The 20,331-nt window shown below is 32.1% G+C and overlaps 1 protein-coding gene across 1 annotated transcript in view; it reads left to right on the top strand.

Annotated features, from left to right (window-relative positions):
• The first annotated feature begins 234 nt into the window (after positions 1–234).
• Positions 235–20,331, top strand: part of LOC114327886 (sodium-coupled monocarboxylate transporter 2) — a 123,075-nt gene continuing 102,978 nt past the window's right edge. Inside the window, exon 1 of the mRNA XM_050648123.1 lies at positions 235–292. The gene's annotated coding sequence lies outside the window, so the exon portion shown is untranslated. The remainder of the gene's footprint in view (positions 293–20,331) is intronic.

The following is a 20,331-nucleotide window of genomic DNA, read 5'->3' as shown; positions in this document are numbered from 1 at the left end:
TAGATTTCATTTATGATGGTATTTTGAACAATCCTGCCAATTTTCAGCTTGATGGTAATTTTTATATCCTCAGATGTGTAAGTTGACCGGAGTATTGACTGATCCAAGAAACATTTACATCAAGTAAAAAAGCCTTAAAAAATAACTGACCTATCCAAATTAAAAGATAAATGTTTACTTTTGTAAAATCTCTATATTATCAGCATTTTAAATTAATTGAATCTCATTTTGCAACACGATTTAAAGCAAGTAACAACGAAATTTTGTTTTCTGTAGTATGAAGTGACTAAGGGTATGTTATTATGTTTCTTATACTAAATTAAATTAGTGTTAGGATTTTTTAATAATATCTGTCAGTTTTCTGTATTTTTCGAAGTTATTAAGAGGCAACATTAGAGCACGGAAAACGCGTTCCAAGATTGCGGCTTTAATTTTGAATATTTTATCGAGATATTTGGCACATATATTCCTAATATAGTAAAAAATGACGGTACAGAGCCCAATTTGAGAAATATTTTAGTATGTGGAAATTACTCTACAACTAAATAAAATATTGCAAAACCGAGCCTGTACCGCCATTGAGACGAACAAAAAAATACACTTTCTAGAAGTAAACTTTTTTGTCCCATGCCTAGATTTTGTCTCACATTAGAACTACTAAAAATCGATTTTCTATAACAAAAAATCGAATTTGACGACTGGCAACATTTAGCGCGCCTATGAGTATAATAATTATTGTTTTGGATAGTATAATGTCATTGTCACTGTCGTTCTGGCGTACTACCGACGCACTGTTGCCTCACTGACGAAAATTCGCAGAAAGTTCGAAAAAAAAAAATTGATGACGCGGTAATGTTTCCTCTTAAGTTGATTGAGTTAAATATATTATTATAATATATTAAGAAGACAATAAGAAAAATAAAGCAGCTGACCTAAAGCACATACAGAGTGCTTATAGCTTAAATTGTTGATACTGTTGAATATACTTTCTGAACCTGACTTCCAATTTTTTTCTTGTTGGTAACTTAAGTTAAGAGTCTTTGTTAAGTAGACTCACAAATGGGATATCGGATCCCAATGATTTTAAGTTGAGTCTTTCTCCACAGTGTCTTAGACGGGGATCATCTACAATTCTTTGCCACAGGTTTCTAAATATTATAGCCTGCGTTCTTGTGTGATAGAGTGAAAGTCTCCATTTGGAGTACCATTATTCAACTATGTTGCTTTGATACTGTGAAATATAACTGGGTTTCTGTACAGAGCTGGGACCATTACTGTACATATGATGTCAAGAAATGTCTTACAGAATAGGTGTTCAGCGGTAGATAAGTCGTTTGTTCAGACTGCGTAAAGAATGAGAAACAAGAGTGACACCAGATCTTATGGAACGAATTGGTATAATAAGTGATCTGCCCTTTTTAACTAAATATTCCTACCATTTAGACTGAACTGTATTAACTCAAAGTTGGGTTTTGGCTATCCAACTAACAATATACGCTTGTTCAATTGAAAACCATTTTTAATTGGTTGATTGTACCACAAAAGATCAAACAAATCAAAATTGTATAAAACATAATCCATCTCATTTTTGTTTATATACATTTATGTCCTAAAGATACTGAACAAAAACAATTTCTATAAAATCAATCCCCGCAAGTACTTACGCTCGCGCCTTTACCGCTTATGTACCTACTACTTTAAATATTGATTTTAGCAAAAAAATTAAAAAGGACGTAACAGTATAAAATATAATTTACCAATTTTTGTTTAGGTATACGTATTTATCTTGTAAAGTTAGTAATAAACGAGATAAATAAATAATTATTCTTCTATTTTCCCGCTTAAATCGGAAAATATCGACCGCACGAAAAAATTTCCAAGTAAGAAATTGTAGAGATTCGCAATTGCAGCAATATAATTCGTTAACATTTTGTTTAAAAGTTGAAAATGGCCGAGATATTAAACATAAATAATTCCTAATAAAAAAATTTCCGCAAGATCTTAGGCTCGCGCCTTTACGCAATAATTATACTTTGCCACTGTTTTTCCTATGGACCCTATGAGTCAGAAAATATTGATCTCACGAAAAAATGTAAATACCATTCTCCTTTTCATTCAAGATGGCGGCTCGCGCGGTTGCAGAATTCAGTCCTGATTTTTAAATTTACACTACTATTGATCCCTCCTGAACAGTGCCGGTTTATCCACTGGGCGCTTGGGGCGGGTGCCCCAAAATGCCCCAAGCGCCCGAAATGGTCAGTTCCTTTTAATTATAAAAAAATAAAGTCGCTAAATAATTTATATATTCTCCTAAAAAAATCTCATGCGCAGATACGCCAATACACTGCAAACGCCTTTGTTCTATTGTTACATCTCTTCACGCCTATACGCAGTGCCGTAGCCTAGCCCCACAGGGGCCCCGTCTCAGTATTTGTGGTGGGGCCCTTTTCCAAAAACTACAGAAAGTTCTGTCAGATTTCGCCATGTCATTGATTAAAAACTACCCAGGTAGTGGGTAAAAACTGTGTAGGTTATTAATCAATGGCCATGTCTCGAATTGTATCCAAAATAATCGCACAAACGGAGTTTTTGTGGGGCTTAAATAATAATTTATCTCACTTTTAGGCTTTAAAATAAGTTATTTTAAAATAGGAACAAAATAAGTCCTTTTAAAATAGTTAAACGAAAGACAAAAATAGATATACATAAATCTAATTTATAGATAAAGAATAGATTATTTTCGAAAATGTCAATACGCAAACAATAGGTACACACTCTTTCAAACATTCAAAAGTAAAGCGATTACAAAAATTGCAATTTGGCATTATACAGTGGCCTCTAAGGCTAGCACTCCACTTGCGATTTGTAGTCGCAGCGACAAAAAAATCGCTGTCGCAGAAAATCTAGAGTCTAGAAAATTAGTCGCTGTTTTCAGAATCGCGAATTGAATGCTACAAGGATGTAACATCAGCTTTTAGATGTTTTTTTAATCTAGAGATAAAGAAGTCAAGAGGTCAATTAATACTTTATGCGAGAAACATAAAAACGATGTTGATGAAACCAAAGTGAACTTACATAATGAAATTACCCATTTTGTAACATTATCTATGCCAAAATTTGAATAAACATCATACAATTTATAAAAAATTTGATTCTTCCAGGATGTAAAAGCAACTTTTCCCAATATTTTAACTTTACTGCAAATTTATTTGACGATACCAATTTCTAATGCGTCAGGCGAGCGGTCGTTTTCGGCTTTAAAAAGAATAAAAACATATTTAAGGTCAAATTTGGGTCAAGAAAACCTAGACACATTATCACTATTGTATATAGAGAATGAAGAACTGGAGAAACTGAAGTGTGATAATATTATATGGCAGTTTGCGAATGCCAAGTCAAGAAAAAAAGTGATCTAATTTTTGTCTTTATGTTTTTTTTAGAATGTTTTTTGCTTGTCATGTATTGTTTTGTGGAACTTTCTGTTTTTTATTTATGTTTTTAAATGTATTTTTTGGATTATTTTTTACGTTTGCTATTCTTCTTGTTTTTTTTTAAATATATTTTATGGATTTTACAATAAACCTTCATATTTTGTATGTGTTTTCTTGGTAAAAAACTGATAACGAATAGCAATGAAGGGGGCCCCTAAACCTCCAGCACCCAGGGCCCGAAGTTAAGTTAAACCGGCACTGCTCCTAAAGGTTAGAATAATAAAATTTGGAATAGCCCTTGATGATAGTACAACTAGACGGAAATACAAATCCCTTCCTCATTAAGAGAGGAGTTAATCCTGGAAGACGTCTTCAAAACTACAAATTGGTCAATATATGTTATTAAGGTCTAGGGCTGCTTTATCCATTAGGCCATTAGGCAGTTGCCTAGGGCGGCAAATTATGAGAGGACCGCAAAAATATTGTACAAAAAAATATTTGTATATAAATATTAAAATCGAATAACATTTAAGTATATCCATCAATGGAATAGAAGTGGGCATTAATTTCTAGAAAACATCCCTAACAACAAATGTACAAAATGTACAAATAAACAGATCCCTCACAAGGAATCATTTTTCAAGAAAAATGTTGAACGGTAAAATGAAGTTCAGGAATTGGCTACTTTATTCTACATCTAAAAAGGGTGTCTTTTGTATTCCTTGCCGTCTATTTCAGGCGCAAGGTTTCAATGACTAGAAGAATGCTGGCGTCAGATTAAAACAATATGAAGATTCAAAGGACCACACGGCAAATGTCTTGAGTTTATTCAATCGAGGTAAATTAAAAAACAGAATAGACTGTTCCATAACAAATACATTCAGAACAGAGGCGTGCGGTCCATGGAAGCGGGGGAAGCACCACTTCCCTATACTTCCATATAAGAAAATACGTATATTATTAATTAGTATTTAATTATCAACAATGTTTCCCTAATCTAAGTAGTCTATTATGTAACTAATAGGCATTGAAACATTATTAAAAATTGATCGCATACGAACGGTCTCAAATAAGCACACAATTCAACGATTCAGTCCGGTCCTAACGGAAGCGCATCTCAAAATTCATGCATTTGTCCCGTTCAAAAATTGGTCAGGGTTTAATAACCTCACCCGATAGTCATGTTCCTTTCACGCGAATTTTGATACGCCTGGAAGCACTCGTCCGACCGCTTCAGATTCCGAAAACGAGATGCGGAGTCTGTTACTGCTGCTATAAGGGGTAGGTATTTAGGTACAAATGGCTCGATTTCAATTTTTTGCCTAATATTTTTACTAATATTTTATTTGACATTTTGAGATTTTTCCTTTTACTGATATTTTATAGTACCTACGACATTTTACAGACGAAGTCAAGTGATATTGCATTTTGTATAAGACAATTTGATGACTTATGATGATTAAAAAAATGAGCTGTTTAAAAATATTTGGGATAAAGCTGAAAATATGGGCTTCGAACCTAAAAGAAAAATAATGATGATTGATATTGTCGGCGAAAGAGAGACCTATCGACGATTATACATCGAAATTTTTGATAATATTCTACAACAAATGAATTATCACCTTAAAAATTTTAAAGAAATAAAATATGTTGAATTATGTAATTTTAATTTGTCTAATTATAATTCATTAAAATCTCCCACAGAGGTATGTACCTATTTAATTCAGTACGGTTAAATTATGATTTTTTTTTTGATAATCTAGCTTTGCATTCTCAGTTAAATGTCATTTATAAAACACCTGAAATTAGTGATAAAGAAATACTTAGGAATCGGTTGAATTTTTTGAATACTACTGGTTTAAATCAGTCTCTGTGTGAAGTGGTCAAGTTGTGTGAGTTAAGTAGTAGGTACTAACTATCCCAGCTACAAGTGCATCAGTTGAACGAAGTTTTTCAGTATTAAAATGCATCAAATTTTTACAATAAATTTTACAAGTGAAGAAAGACTTTCCAAGTTAGCCCTATTATCCATTGAAAAAGAGTGCATTTATTAAACAATTATCAGAAAATCCAAAAGTTTACGACAATGTTATCGACAAAAAATTTGCATTGGTTGATAAGAGAATAGGACTCAAGTATAAGTAAATAAGTGTCATATTGTTGAAAGTTGTGTGTTATGGAAGGTGATTCGAAATCGGAATATAAAAACAATTTTGAATAGAACCCTTCTTTTTAAGTTTAAAGAAACCAAGCCTGGAGCAGGGACTCGACCCTGAGCAAGCAGTACAGATCAATGATAAGTCACTAGATATACGAGATACTAAGTCACTAGAATCAGAGTCACTAACCTGCATTGATCGGGGTAGGATTTCTTTTGTGAGTCCTTGTATCCAGGACTCCCACATAATAAGCACTTTGCTGATAGAGAGCCCATATAGCGCATCAGAGTGCTATCGGAGGGGAAGTGGATAGTATGAAGCATTGGGGCGGGATGGAGTGACGCCTGCTTATAAGAGTAAATCCTCCTTGCCTCAATGAATTTGTATCACCCGAATCTCATTCTCAAGGCGTGTGCATGTCTCTCAGACTGGGTTAAATACTATACCTAATTTTTTGTAGTTCGTGTTTTTAGTCGATATAAGTTAACAGGTAATACGTTAGGTATATACCTATTAAGTAGGTATATATTTTGATCTCGACCCTCGTAAGAAAATATTTGTTACACCCTAAATGAATCGCTTCCTCTTCCGAAAATGTCACCGCACGCCACTGTTGCACACATATGCATTCGCGGGAACAATACACGAATAGTCAATAAAAAAACATTTTTCATGTTTATTAATTATTGTTTAAATAAAAAAAAACGATTTTAATGGAAAATGCTTAAATTATCTTGCTTTTTACAATGTAGAAACTTGAAACTTCTACGGATTGTAGCTAATGATATGAACTATACATAATTTCACTTTTTACGTTAATTGTTTACGTTATGCTTCATAAATAAACAATAAGGTTTCAAATTTTGAACGCTCATAATATATTTGTTTATATAAAAATCGGCGCTTTTTTGTGTCAAATTTCAATACGATACGAAACAAAACTTCAACCAAAACTCGAATTAAAAAAATTCGGGTTTTTATCGTAGTCTTATAAAAACCACCGGTAGAGACGTTTTGTGCTACAATTAACATTAAAATTCGTTGTGGCGTATTAATTAATTAAACGCTTTTCTTTAGTTCAATCGTTTGGGTCAAATCTTTGGACGGTAATTTGACTGCCTTTTCTTCACTGTAAATGACTAAACATTTGCAGACATATGCATTCGCGGGAACAATACAAGAATAATTAATAAAAAAAATTTTTATGTTTATTAATTGTTTAAATAAAAAACGATTTTAACGGAAAATGCTTAAATTCTTTTGTTTTTTACAATGAAGAAACTTGAAACTTTTACAGATTGTAGCTAAATATATGAACTATACATAATTTGACTTTTTACGTTAATTGTTTACGTTATGCTTGATTAATAAACAATAAAGGTTCAAATTTTTTGCCGATTCCGACTACTTTTCATGTTTGTACATCATATGTTTTATGCATATTTTAATAAACATGACGATATATTTTAATGTTTAAAAAGTGTAAGACTAAAAAGTAAAAAATAAAAAAAATATGAAAAAAAATTTTTAAGAAACGCTTTTCTTTAGTTACGAGTGACTAACATTAAAAATATTACAAAAAAAATCAACTAAAAAGCCAAAAATAAAAAAAATTTAAGAAATCTAACACATTCGTTAAAGAAAAGCGTGGGGCAAAAACCGTTTATTCGATGAAGACGCGCCACGCTTTTCTTTCTGTGTTAGATTTCTTCAATTTTTTTTATTTTTGGCTTTTTAGTTGATTTTTTTTTATAATATTTTTAATGTTAGTCACTCGTAACTAAAGAAAAGCGTTTCTTAAAAAAATTTTTTCATATTTTTTTTTATTATATATGGATGTCAAACATAGACCTTAACTAACGCCAATATGAATACACTAGCCACAACAGAAGGGCAATGGAAAGAGCAATGCTGGGTATACGACTATCAGATAAAAATAGGAGCGACTGGGTAAGATCAAATACAAAAGTTGAGGATATCACAAAAAAACTGCCAAAGTCAAATAGAGCTTTGTAGGCCACACTACTAGACAAAAAGGCCAACGTTAAAATGCCACAATACAATATTGGAGACCTTACAAAGGTAGACGAGACGACCAAGAGGAAGGCAAAAGATGAGATGGGTAGATGACATAAAAAATAGCTGGAACAAATTGGAAAGGAGTTGGGAGAGGCTTATTTCCATAAATGGACGATAGAAGAAGGCTAAGAAGAAGAAGAAGAAGAAGAAGAAAAGAAAAAGAAGAAGATATAACTGTCCATGCAAGGTTATGTCTTTTTTCCTCTATCCCGACTGGACTATAATGCTAAGCAATAGGATCTTAAAACGAACATTATATTTATAATTAAATGAATACTAAGAAAAATGGTTCCGTAGAATTGATAGGTAAATACTTAAAGCTGAGTACTCACTTGAGCACGAATACGCATGAGGCAAGCCGAGGCGGCACCGAATGCCTCGAGTCGGAAAAAATGTATGAGGACACGCTCCCGCATGAGGCTTGCCGCAGCAGTGATCCACTTATTCGTCCTGAGGCAGCGAATATGTCGAAAGGACAATTGTCTGTGGCTTGTGTCAGTTTTATAATTATTAAAAACTAAAAAACGTAAACAGCAGAGACGTATATGGTCCTCCCAATTTTATTTAAAAAGAAGAGGCGTGAATAATATTAATACTTCGTTTTTGTTAAACGACCTGTTAGCTGATGAAACTGACAAGTTTAATAATTTCACGAGAATATCCCAAGAAGATTTTAATTTTTTTTTGGATGGCATAAGAAACATAATAAGTAAAAAAATACATAATTTAGAAAAGCTATTCTACTATTCCATATTTTTATATTTATCAATAACTTATAAACATAACTCTTGGCTCCATTCCATTTTTATAGGTAAATTTACAAATTTGTCTTAAATTTTTAAGTGTATAACTTGCCAAAAGAATGAATATTTCAAGATAAGAAATAAAATTCAACAAAACCCAAATCTTTTAACACCGTTTTGTAAATTATATAGGCAACATTTATCGCTTGCACGGTCTGTTTACAAATGAAGAATCGAAACGCAACCGCATGTTTTAAAAACTACTTAAAAAACGTCCACACTGAGGCACGAATTCCTTTGATGGACCGACAAGAGACGGATTGCTATCGTCCTCACTTACTGCCTCACGTCCTCACTTACTGCCTCGTACGGCCTCGGCTTGCCTCATGCGCGTTCGTGCTCAAGTGAGTACCCAGCTTTAAGCTGGGTACTCACTTGAGCACAAATACGCATGAGGCAAGCCGAGGCCGCACCACATGCCTCGAGTCGAAAAAAATGTATAGAGGACACGCTCCCGCATGAGGCTTGCCGCAGCAGTGATCCATTTATTCGTCCTGAGGCAGCGAATATGTCGAACGAACAATTGTCTGTGGCTTGTGCTAGTTTTATAATTATTTATAAATTATTAAAAACTAAAAAACGTAAACAGCGGAGACGTATATGGTCCTCCCAATTTTATTTAAAAAGAAGAGGCGTGAATAATATTAATACATACTTCGTTTTTGTTAAACGACCTGTTACCTGATGACACTGACAAGTTTAATAACTTCACGAGAATGTCCCAAGATTTTAATTTTATTTTGGATGGCATAAGAAACATAATAAGTAAAAAAAATACAAAATTTAGAAAAGCTCTTCTACTATTCCATATTTTTATATTTATCAATAACTTCTAAACATAACTCTTGGCTCCATTCCATTTTTATAGGTAAATTTATAAATTTGTATTAAATTTTTGAGTGTATAACTTTCCAAAAGGATGAATATTTCAAGATAAGAAATAAAATTCAACAAAATCCAAATCTTTTAACACCGTTTTGTAAATAATATAGGCTACATTCATTGCTTGCACGGCCTGTTTACAATTGAAAAATCGAAACGCAACCGCATGTTTTAAAAATACTTAAAAAACGTCCACACTGAGGCACAAATCCCTTTGATGGACCGACAAGAGACGGATCGCTCCGAGGCGTGGGGCGAACGAATTTGAGCATATTTGCCGCGCCTCGGATGACGTCCTCACTTACTGCCTCGTACGGCCTCGGCTTGCCTCATGCGCGTTCGTGCTCAAGTGAGTACCCAGCTTTATGAACCAAAAAGGATAATAAAAATAAAATAACTTTTGCGCGAATTTAACATTTTTTTCCAGAACCCTGCAACGTGATCTACTTCTATACAAAGTAACCTTTGCAATTTTTTGTATAATTTGGTAGCAACTATGTAGTACGACGAATTTATCATTTAAACCTGTTTGAGGCAGTTTTTATTTTTTGGAAATAACATTGATATAAATTATATTTATCGCAATACATTGTAACTTATTTGTAATATTATCGAATATTTGGACTTAGATTAGTTTCTTTTATGTTATTGTTTACCACTAGACCAGATTTTGCAAAATAAAAGCCGTTTTCGTGACACTCTGATACAGATTTGGTGATAACAATACAGCCCAAGAGCTAGTCAGCTAGTGAACCCTCCGAGTAACAGTCTTCCTGTAAGGCTAAAAATTTGTTTAGTGATAATTCATAGCACACCAAGGCTAAAAACCATGACCTGGTAGGCATCAGGCCTGCACGTGTATCTACCAGGTGAATCGAAATGTTCATAGTTTAGGGGTAAAATAAACTTTCTCCTGTAAGGTTTAAATTTAAGTATGTGTTTGAGTAAGTAATTTAGAAGAAATGTGTACAATGACCGGCGATTCTGAACAGCATAAGACCTTGCCAGGCGAGGGGAAAGATTAGGGGTTTTTCCTAAAATTATTTTTTTTGCATCGAACAAGGTTTTTTTAGTTTTTTTGAATCATTCCAGGGCTGTGCAGTCGGCTGTGCAGTCCTATGATGCGGTGAGGCAGTCTGATCAGGCGGCATCACAAAGGGGGCGGCATAATCAGTAAAATCAAAATACAAATTGATCCATTCAATAATTAAAAAAATATATAGGACCAAGTGTCAGCCGAAAGGTGCCGAAAGTATAAAAATATTATATACATATACATACAACGCTTATCTTTTTCTATAAGTTCTTTGTTATTCCGACATTGAGGTATACGATTTATGGATTTATGTTTTTACAGCAATGTTTTGTCTAAGCGAAAAAATAAAACGACATACAATCTGGCTACGACCAAATGAAAATTACTTCAAATGAAATTGCAGAAAATCTTGACATAAGTTGATATCTTAAAGTTGATTACGAAAAGTCTGTGGATGAGCTCTTTAGTGGAAGTGGAAGATAAATTATTTAAAATATATTTTTTCATCTATATTTTAGACATTGTCATTAATGCTTTGATTGATCGATTTTCGCTTCTAGAAACTCTAAAAACTTTAAATTTTTATGATAGTTTTAAATTGAGGGAAATATATGATAAAACACTAGAAAAATATTGTATGAATCTTCATTCAATACTTTCAATAGAAAAAGATAAAGAATCGGATATAGAGGCTATATAGGCGGATATAATATCTTCTAGGAGAAATTCGTGATATATCCCAAATGATACCAAACTCCATGAAATCTTTAGGGGTTTTGAACTATTTGTGCCAAAATAACCTAATTTCTTTATACCTAAATGTAGTTGTATCACTAAGAATTTTATTAACACTCCCTGTCTCGGTAGCTAGTGGAGAAAGAAGTTTTTAAAAATTAAAAATTATTAAAAACTATTTACAAAGCTCCATAAGACAAACAAAACTAAAAAAATTTAGCACTCATTTCAATCAAGTCTACTCACTAGCTGCTACTTTAGACTACACCTATTTGATTGACGAATTTGGCAAAATTAAAGTCAGAAGAGTAAAATTGTAATTTTTGTAAATGTTCTTTAATGGTAATACATATTTCATTTAATTTAAAGTATGCTTTGTTTTTAAAATAAAGTTTTCGTTCATATTGTGTAGTTTAATTTAGTAAAAATAAAAGTTATGTTTGAATAATATTTAATGGCGTAGTCGCAACATTTCGGCTCCAATGCTTTTTAAATACATTCATTTTTTTAACCCTGAGAACACTAATAAATATTTTTGAAAAATTTAAACGCAGAATGAAAAATTACAGTATTACCGAGGGCCGCAAATCCCTTAGAATAAACAAAAAGTTTCTTTTGAATGAGAAATATCAAAATAAAAATCACACTAAATTTTCTCTTTTTTTTCATCACTGTAGCTTATTAAAATCATCACTATAGAAGTTTTCAGGAACTTTCATCCCTCGGTAATAACGTAGGTAATCTTTCATTCTGTGTTAAAATTTTTCAAAAATATTTATTAATTTTCTCATGATACGAAAAAAATGAATACATTTAAAAAGCACTGGAGCCGAAATTTTGCGCCTACCCCCTTAAGGGGCGGCATTCCGATGACTTGCATCATATTGAAAAGATGTACCGCACGGCTCTGAATCATTCCAAACAGAAAAGGTCTTTAGTGACTTTTCCCTTAGGTTACTAGTTTTTGACATATAAGCGATTAACAATTTTAAAAATTGCGAAATCGGCCATTTTTAACCCTGAATCGGACATTTAACTGAAAATTTCAATGTTGTCAAAGTAGGTAGATATTCTTTAAACATCAATTGATAAAATCCCGAAGAGTTTTTTGCAATACAATATCGAAGACCCCTTTGTTTTTTAATTGCTAATCAAGCGGGCGCGACACTATAGTACAGGGGTGGCCAAGCTTCTTGATATTCCGAGCCACTTTTCCAAAGTTGAAATTTTTCACGAGCCGCAATTAAATATTCAAAAATGTTTAAACAGAACTACATTTATTGACAACAGAAATAAAATTACGCAATATTATCTAAAACTTAATTACATTACAATATAATGCCTTTTATTTAATTACATTTGTTTTCTTTCTTTTGACAATTTTTTAAAACTTGGTGAGTAATTTGTGGCAGCACTTCTCAGTAATTATTTTTGATAGTTAAGCCGGCCACTCACGATACTGCAGCGTCGTTCAATTTTGTCGAATTCGACTAAATTGACAACAATTTTGATCGTGTGTGACCGTTCATCCAACAAAATCGTTACAATTTAACCACAGAGAGACTGGCCTATCGGCTGCAGTACTGCAGAATTGATATCATCGATGACTTTATCGAACGACACCGCAGTACCGTGAGTGGTCGACTTCAAAATCGGTCTTGAGTCGGTTGATTACTGACTTTTATGTCGCGCCACTCTTAATGTTCGTTCGAGCAATTTTCGCTGTGTCATCATTTTTAGCTTGGATGGAAATGGAATTTGTTATAAAGTAGCATTTAGCCTTTCATATTTGTTGTCAGTAATTTAAAAAAACATTTTGAAACACATATGGAACGATAATAACACAAAATTGAAAAGGAACTCGGGTACATTTATCGAGAGCCACAAGTAATCCTTCAAAGAGCCGCATGTGGCTCGCTAGCCGCAGTTTGGCCACCCCTGCTATAGTATAAGTGAGGACATTTGAGTTTGCATAAATTCATTACCTCAAGAATGGGAAAATTTGAAGAGAAATCCTCAGACAGGAAAATTTTTATTTTTAAATTAGGACTTTTTGGCATATATATAATACTAGTGGCGTCATCCATCTGGGAGTGATGATGTAATCGATGATGTTTTTAAATGAGAGTAGGGGTCGTGTGATAGCTCATTTGAAAGGTTATTTAATTCTCTATTCAGTAGTATAAACGTTAACATATACAGGTTGTGCATTATACAGGGTGTGCAAAAAATTTTTCTTCTTTTTGTGTAAATTAATTTAATAAAAAAATTTTTTTGTACACCCTCTATAAACAATAGGGAACTTGCATAAATTTTTAAATATTAAAATGATATTAAAAATCATAAGGTAACATGATCTTAAAACGCTTGCATGCAAAAAAAAACAAATATTTTTAACCCGTACGCTAATTACGACGCTTTGAAAATGCTATAAAATTCAAATGTCTTAGGAGACTCTTGAACGTCCTTCTATTGGTCCGACGTCACGGGCCATGGGCTAAAAGTCGGAAACAACGCGATTAGGGTAGGTATCACGGGTATATTACATTTTAATCGTCTTTAATGGAAAATTCCTAGGTATTATTTATGTTTATCTTATATATTGTAATAAGTAGTTCCCCAATCAGCTTAGTTTTAAACTGAAATTGATAAAGTTGAGTGCTACTTTGTAAAGAGTTTAAAACGCATAATATGACGGACGAGGGTAAGTCTGACAACTTACCTACCGTTGATGTCTTCATGGTGGCAACTTTTATAAAAAGTAGTGAAAGCTATTCTATTGGAGAAATGCGAGGTGTCAAGGCAAATAAGTAAGAGTTATTAATAAGCATGTTTAAACCGTTTATAACAATAGTTTGGTACCATTATATTATAGTATACGGTTTACCCCGTGGGTTTGATCTACCTACCTCTAATCGAAGGATTTCGTATATCCTGGAAAAGATTACGGTGTAATTTGCATTATAATAAAGATTATATTTTATTGTAATGTTTATTAGTACCTGCTGGAGCCTTTCATTATTGTGTTCAAAGCCTTCTGAGAAAAGATTATGGTGATTAGCAGACGTACCGATAGAACGTGTACATAGCCAACAAAATCCTTCTTTACAAAGTTAATAATACGCATAAATAAGAAGAATCAATATTGTAATTTTACAACTTAATATCTTTATCATCTCAGTTTATACTTACACCGCATCCCTCGGTAGACCGCAAGCTATAGTATAAACCCGACTGTAGACCGCATACTATAGTAGCACCAATACTTTTTAGTTACTCTTACTTTTATTACTAAAACTTTTGGTAATTTTTAAGTTACTTGTTTCTTCTTTGTTCTTCAACACAAGAAACGACAAAAGTAATTTCATAAAAAAGAACTTTTTGATACATGTCAACAGAGATAAAATGTTAATATTTTGCCTGTCACAGAAAAATCATTTTTGCCACAGAGTACCTAAAACAAGATATTTCAACTATATTTTTTATCTATGGGCAAACTGCATTAAATGCAATAGCCCACCGAACGGGCAAACGATACGAGTGGCCTATGACGTTAGACCCCAGCTCTCGCTTTTGAAGTTGTTTGAAACGGAAATTTTAGGCACGGAACTTTGATCAGATGTTGTACGGCCACTATTCATGGTTAAGAGGTAATATTTTGAATATAACATTTTAAAACATAAATTAACAATTTTATGCAAAAAAATTTTTTAGTGCAAGTTCCCTATTATGTTAATGTTTATATTACGAAATAGAGAATAAAATAACCTTTTAAATGAGCTATCACAAAACCCCTTCTTTCATTTAAAAAAATTATCGATTACGTCATCACGCCCAGACGGATGACGTCACTAGTATTATATATAGGTATGCCAAAAAGTCCTAATTTAAAAATTAAAATCGACCAGTCTGAGGATTTCTCTTTAAATTTGCCCGTTCTCGAGATAATGCATTTATGCAAACTCAAACGTCCTCCCTTATCCTACAGTGTCGCGCCCGTTTGATTAGCAATTAAAAAACAAAGGGGTTTTCGACATTGTATTGCAAAAAACTCTTCGGGATTTCATCAATCGATGTTTAAAGTATATCTACCTACCTTGGCAATATTAAAATTTTCAGTTAAATGTCCGATTCAGGGTTATAAATGGCCGATTTCGCAACTTTTAAAATTTTTTGTCGCTTATATGTCAAAAACTATTAACCTAAGAGAAAAGTCATTAAAGACCTTTTCTGTTTGGAATGATTCAAAAAACCTAAAAAATCTTTGTTCGGTGCAAAAAATATAATTTTAGGAAAAAACCCTAATCTTTCCCCTTGCCTGGCAAGGTCTTATGCTGTTCAGAATCGCCTGTCATTGTACATATTTCTTCTAAATGACTTACCCAAACACATACTTAAATTTAAACTTTACAGGAGAAAGTATATTTTAGCCCTTAACTATGCACTTTTAGACCCACGTGGTAGATACACGTGCAGGGCTGATGCCTGCCAGGTCATGGTTTTTAGCCTTGGTGTGCTATGAATTATCCACCATACAAATTTCTAGCCTTACAGGTAGACCGTTACTCGAAGGGTTCACTAGCTCTTAGACTAATATAGTAGATGCAAAAGATCCAACGTCATTTTTTTACTTGTAATCAATTTATAAACAATGTAAGATTGCTATTTGATTTTAAATATTAAAGACGAAGACCTTTAACCTAAAACGTTATTATGCGTAAACTGTTTGGTCTACATGAATTCTGAAAGCACCAAATTAAAGAAAAAGGCTTATTATCATATTAAATAATTTAACAATTAAAATATTCGCAATAATTTCGGTTCAAATCGCCAAAAATTGATGTTTTTTTAAACTAAATTTAATGAAAATGTTTTCTCTAAACTCTAGTTGAGTTGCCTTTCACCTCTCTCAATGTGAAGACTTAATTACAAATTAGCAAACCACGTAACTCGTGAGAGTCATATGTTGCGCCAGGGCCTTATCTATAGGAATTATATCCATCCTTTAGATTCCATAATTCATTTAACTATGCAAGACATTTAGTCAATTTTTAAAGAGTTTTATAACCTTTGTATTTTTGGGTGGCTCAGCATGTTAAGCTTGTAACACTGATGATGCTCTTTTACAGAGCGAAAACGTTCTGTTGTGATATTTGTGGCCCTTTTAAAGGGTATTTTTTTTTAAATAAATATACCTTTTGTTAAGAAAAATGTTTCATTAAATTTACTTGTAATTAATGGTATACACTGTATAGCTACAGGGAATTCTTCCTTGTGGATTTTTTTTAATTTGGGGTAACTACCTCGTTGCTATAAATTATAAAAATTTAAACTTATTTTGTGAATGGTTTATTTAACCCAGTATAATCTGTTTAAACAATTTAAGATAAGTATTTATTTTTAGTATGATCCAATTTATCCAAATAATGGCATAACCCAGACATCAAGTGAAAGTTATCCTCCAACACCAAATTGTTCTATATGGTCCACATAATGTTCAGAAAAAAGTCACACCATTTTGAGCGTCGGGTTTGGGGGGGGGGGGGAGAGAAGGGAGAAATCGGTAAATTCGTAGTTTTTTAGGTTTTTCGTCAATATTTCTAAAACTATGCGGTTTACCATGAATAACCTTCTATACAAAAATGTTCTACATTAAATTTGAAATAAGAAAGTCCCTATACATACTCCTTCTAAAATGAACGGTTCCAAAGTTACGGAGGTAGTATAGTATAATTGGTCCAAAAAAAGGCCAAACCCAGACATCCAAAGTAAAAGATTTCCTCCAACACCAAATTGTTCTATATGGTCTACATATTGTTGGGTAAAAAGTTACAGCATTTTGAGCGTTCGGTTTGGGGGGAGATGGGGGAGAAATCGGTAAATTAGGAGTTTTTTTACGTTTTTCGTCAATATTTCTAAAATTATGCTTTAGCGTAAACAATGTTCTCTACAAAAATGTTCTACATAAAATTTAAAACATAAAAGGTCCTATACATAATTGTTATAAAATCAACGGTGTCAGAGTTACGGAGGGTGAAAAGTGAAGGTTTTCGATACTTTTTATATTTTTTGGGCAATTTATAATATTATTACGGATGAAAGAAATTTTCTTTCACAGGATTGTGTTTTGTAAATAAAATTTGCTATTTCAGTGACCGATGGTATGTTAGTGATAAGCCCTTGAAGAAACGTCAACCTCACCACCCAAGATCATCATCAGTTGCCCAAAAAATATAAAAAGTATCGAAAACCTCCACTTTTTACCCTCCGTAACTCTGGAACCGTTAATTTTACAACACTTATGTAATGGACCTTTTTTGTTTTAAATTTTATGTAGAACATTTTTTTATGGAACATTGTTTACGCTAAAGCAGAGTTTTAGAAATATTGACGAAAAACTTAAAAAACTACTAATTTACCGACTTCTCCCCCATCTCCCCCCACACCGGACGCTTAAAATGGTGTAACTTTTTACTGAACAATATGTGGACCATATAGAACAATTTGGTGTTGGAGGAAAACTTTTACTTTGGATGTCTGGGTTAGGCCTTTTTTTGGACCAATTATACTATACTACCTCCGTAACTTTGGAACTGTTCGTTTTAGACGGATTATGCATAGAACCTTTTTTATTTCAAATTTAATGTAGAACATTTTTGTATAAAAGGATGTTCATGCTAAACCGCATAGTTTTACAAATATTGACGAAAAACCTAAAAAACTACGAATTAACCGATTTCTCCCTCCTCTCCTCCCCCCCCCCCTCCAAACCCGAAGCTCAAAATGGTGTGACTTTTGTCTGAACATTATGTGGATCATATAGAACAATTTGGTGTTGAAGGATAACTTTTTGGATGTCTGGGTTATGCTATTTTTTGGATCAATTGTATCATAATACTTCTGGATTTTTTTTTAATTTGGGGTACCTATCTCGTTGCATAAATTATAAAAATTTAAACTTATTTTGTGAATGGTTTATTTAACCGTATAATCTGTTTAAACAATTTAAAATAAATATTTATTTTGCAAAATTTTACTTTTCTCGTATTATTAGGTATTAGTAGAAAAATTATGAAATGATAGGTAACTTTTAAGTTACTTATCATTTTATTTTAAACAAATGATAGGTAACTTTTGAGTTACCTATCATTATATTTTTGAATTATTTTGAAATATTTTGGAGTTTTTTTTTTTGTAAGTCAAATATTGGTTAAGATCTGGATGTTCAAAATTTGGATACACTCGTGATTAGTGACTTGTTCAAGTCCTACATCACCTACAGCCCTTTCAAAAACAAGCACTTTGAACCAATGAAACTTACAGATCATATTATAAACAATACAAAAGTAAAAAAACTTGTGAAGCGGTATACCTCAGGCTGTGGGTGAAAAAACGTGATATAATTCAGGAATTTTTGAAACCTATCAGGTGTTGTAAAGGACGATGCCAGGAATAACTTCTACTAAAATGTAACCAAAAATATTGTGCGCTTTTTTTATTGCAATTTTCATTTGTTAAATTTGCAATTTTTAATGAGTTTTAATTTTGTAGCTTAGGATATTGATTTTAGAGAAAAACTTTTTAATAGAAAGTTATAGTAAATTAAAAAACCTACAATTTGAGCTATGGTAAGTTTAATTTCGTCAATTGGTTATTGCAAAACAGCTTGCGAAAAGTCCAAAATGGCCGTTTTTTACAATTGCATTATTTATTGTACAAATATTTTTTTTTATTTTTTGAAGCTTTAAAATGAAGATCTTTCAATTCCAAACATAAAAAAAATTGTAAAGCCAGATTAACGAATTTGTTGCTTAAATATTATAAATTGTTTATCCCAAGAGGTCAAACGTCGAAGGCTATAACTTTTTGAAAAAAAATCGTTTAGAGTTGGCGAAACATCCAATCTCCTTCTAAAGAGTTATATTTTCATATTCTGATGTAAATAAATGCGTAAAAGATTTCTAAACCTCTAATTTTTGGGTTCGAAAATAAGGGGGCAATTTCGTTATAAACATTTAGAGCTGAAGCGGCCCTGTACATCCTATGAGTTTTTAACTTACAGATTATTGTTGCTGAAGATGAAACGAAGATTTATAAAGAAATAAAAAATTTCTACGACCAACTGAAGCCGAGATAATTTTTGGGTTTGAAAATAAGGGGGCAAATTTCGTTATAAACATTTAGAGCTGAAGCGGCCCTGTATATCCTATGAGTTTCTAACTTACAGATTTTTGTTACTGAAGACGAACGAAGATTCATAAAAAAATTAAAATTTTCTACAACCAACTGAAGCAGAGATAATTGTTTTTTTTTTCTTAAATCGTAGTGCCTTTATTTATAACAATTAAGAAATTAAAAATGAATATCCATTTTCAATTTCGTTGCAAAACGAAAACACAGCCGAACCATATTCTAGTCCAATCAGTCAATTTCAACATTTCAAAGAAATTATTTTACAGTCATTGACTAAAGAAAGACTTATATTATCTTAAAATAAAAATTATTATAAAATATAATTACAGTTAATTATTAAAAATTATTTTTTAAATCGGTGCTTTTGCAAGCGGACGAATTTTGCAAATCGCCCGGCTCGCTTCAAATCCGCGAGCTCGAAAAATGTTTACGTAACTTGTATTAAATTTTGACAGAAAACAATTTAATAATATTACCATGATAATATACAGTCTATTTAACACTGTATTTGTTTTTCTTGATAAACTTTTATATATGAAATCCAAAAAGAATAGTCACTACAAGAAGAAAAAGTTTTATATTGTATATTAGGTATAGTAAGAAGTAACATTATTATTATTATATTTATATAACAATGAAAATATTAAAAATATAGTTATATATTTCATATATATGTATCATTTTTGTAATATTATTTCTTCAGAAATGAAATTTCACATATAAAAGTTTATCAAGAAAAACAAATACAGTGGTAAATAGAATTCGGCCGCTCGCAAAAGCACCGATTTTAAAAATAATTTTTAATAATTAAATGTAATTACATTTTATAATAATTTTTATTCTAAGATAACATAAGTATTTCTTTAGTCAATGACTGTAAAATAATTTCTTAATTTTTATAAATAAAGGCACTACGACTTAATAAAATAAACAATTATCTCAGCTTCAGTTGGTTGTAGAAAATTTTTATTTTTTTATTAATCTTCGTTTTGTCTTCAGCAACAATAATCTGT

This window comes from Diabrotica virgifera, chromosome 4 (genome assembly GCF_917563875.1).
Source record: "Diabrotica virgifera virgifera chromosome 4, PGI_DIABVI_V3a".
NCBI lineage: Eukaryota > Metazoa > Arthropoda > Insecta > Coleoptera > Chrysomelidae > Diabrotica > Diabrotica virgifera.
This window is presented reverse-complemented; position numbering and strand designations above follow the sequence as displayed.